We start from the raw sequence: 2320 nt of genomic DNA, 5'->3' as shown, positions 1-2320 counted from the left end.
TCATTTGATAAATGAGGTAATTTTAAATCATACAATACTTAAAACTCTTTCAAAATAACTACTTTAAATGAAACTTCTAATTTTATAAAATTTCGGTAACACCTCCTTTAAAACTCGGGTTTTGCCACCCTTTTCGGGTCCCATCCAAACATTTCTCAAACTTTTTCTCAACCATTTCCAAATCTCATTCATTTTCCAAAATTCAACCAGTTCCAATATCAAATTGTTTTCAAAGCGAATCAGTGCCAATAATAAATCTCTTTTTAAAATCAAACCAGCACAAATATTAAATCATTTATAAAGTCAGACTAACTCAAAATTAAACCGTTTCCAAAATTAATTCAGTTTCATATTCCAAATCATTTCCAAAGCCGATTCATTTACATTATCAAAAATAGCTTCAAAACCAAGAAAACCATTTTTCATAATAATCAACTAAATAACCTTTCAAACTAATTTCTTTTTAGCCATCACAAACTACTCAAGCAATCATGCAGCCAGTCATTCAGTCCAGCAAACAACCACATTTATAAGACAATCATAATCACAGACATATGTTTCTCACATTAATATCTATTTATAACAACTCTATAATGTAAAATCGATTTTAAGAAAAACCCCTACCTCAATTTAGTCAAAGCTCGGTAGTTAAACGCATCAATTCCTCATCCGTTCATCACTTCTATTTGGTTTATGATCCTGAGAGAGCAATTGCTTTACCAGCTAATATTATAGTCCCAGAATCTCCAACATTAGCAACATAGAGATGGTTATCAACCAAAACAGCAGTTGAAGCAGTAGAGCCATCATCCCAGAAAGTGTCTTTTTCAGAATCCAGAAATTGAGAATCAGTCCCTTGATACGTTTCACTTATAGCCAATTTGGCACCAGTAAAGAAAATTTGGATGCTTCATGAGATTATCAAAGAGATGCTCTTTCAAATACTCTGCAGCACGAGAACTACCATGACCATCAAATATTCCAAATAAGCATACTGAATGACCACCAATCTTCAATGTTTTAATATCATAAAAATCCTCCATCGTTACTCTCTTCCATCTGAAGCTTGAATACCCACGGCCAAGCCTTCCATCCTCACTTTTCCACCCTCCACTTGCAAACCGGCCATCATCATCTTTTTCTGGCATCATATTCACAGGGAAACCAACACTTCTTGACACAGAACCCGTATCCACCATCATCATTAAATTGACGAATAAGAAATACTAGGGGCAGCTTGCAAACTCCTCTTAGTGTTGTTTATTCTCACTTGTTTGGAAAAGGTTCCAGCTTGAACAACCAAAGGCTTACACGATTGCTGCATACCATCTAACCGACCAATCCAGAAGACATGGGTTTCGGCGGCAGTTTTTGGCAACCACACCCGCAGCAGCGCAGCTTCCAACAGAACCAAGTAGAGCGATAGTAACCTTCGAGCAACTCCAATGAGCTTCATCAGCGGTGGTAATAAAGGCGGTCCCGACAGCCAGAGGCTCCAGCAGCGGTGGTGAGATTTGACGGTAGTGACGTAAACATCGTCTCCTTCCTCACGTCGCACTCCTCCTCTGTCAGTCTCCTTTCTTCGGGCACTCTCTGTCCTCGGCTCCACCATGGATGGCGGTGACTCTGCTTGCGGTGAGGACGACGATGGTGACCTCAGCAGTGGCAGTGGCGGCAAGATGCGACGGCAACGGTGGCTTCTCCCCTGCGCGCGCTCTGCTCCTCCCTTGCATGGCTCTGGTTCGCGCTCCTCTTCCTCTAATGGCAACACACAACGGCACGGACGCATCTGCGGTGGCAATAGCCTCAGCCACGACGAAGAGCGGCGGAACAGCCCACTAGCTCTGGTGCGTCTTTCCCCTTCCACCGGCACTCTTCCCTCTCTTTCTCTCTGTTTTCTCGGATTTCACTCTCTCTTCCCTGCTTTCCCTGTTTCCATTTCCCTTCTCTTTTTCTTTTTGTTTATTCTGAAGCTGTGTTTCTTTAAAGAAAAGGGGGTGTGGCGGTGGTGGTTAGGGGTTAGGGTAGAATTAGGATTTGATTTGGGACAAATGTAAAATTAGGGATTTTTGGGCAAATTGAAATTTCGTTAAATTTTAATAAAATTAAGAGATATTATATTAAATTAACTTTTAATTAAATATTCTAATTTAAAATATAAAATAATATAATTAATTTTATTTGTTTATAAGGATTAAAGTATTAAATTACAAAATCTTAATTATTTAAACCAAATCATGTAAAATTCTTATTATTTTACATTTACTAAAATTTATAATTTAAATATAGAAAATGATTCGTTAATTATAAAATTAGATAA

The 2320-nt window shown here is 38.4% G+C and overlaps 1 pseudogene; it reads right to left on the bottom strand.

Annotated features, from left to right (window-relative positions):
- Positions 1-657: 657 nt before the first annotated feature.
- LOC112763035 (uncharacterized) lies at positions 658-1789 on the bottom strand (annotated as a pseudogene).
- Between the last annotated feature and the right edge of the window lie 531 nt (positions 1790-2320).

This window comes from Arachis hypogaea, chromosome 17 (assembly GCF_003086295.3).
Source record: "Arachis hypogaea cultivar Tifrunner chromosome 17, arahy.Tifrunner.gnm2.J5K5, whole genome shotgun sequence".
In the NCBI taxonomy this organism is placed as follows: domain Eukaryota; kingdom Viridiplantae; phylum Streptophyta; class Magnoliopsida; order Fabales; family Fabaceae; genus Arachis; species Arachis hypogaea.
The sequence above is the reverse complement of the archived record's forward strand: the minus strand, read 5'-3'. Positions and strand labels throughout refer to the sequence as shown.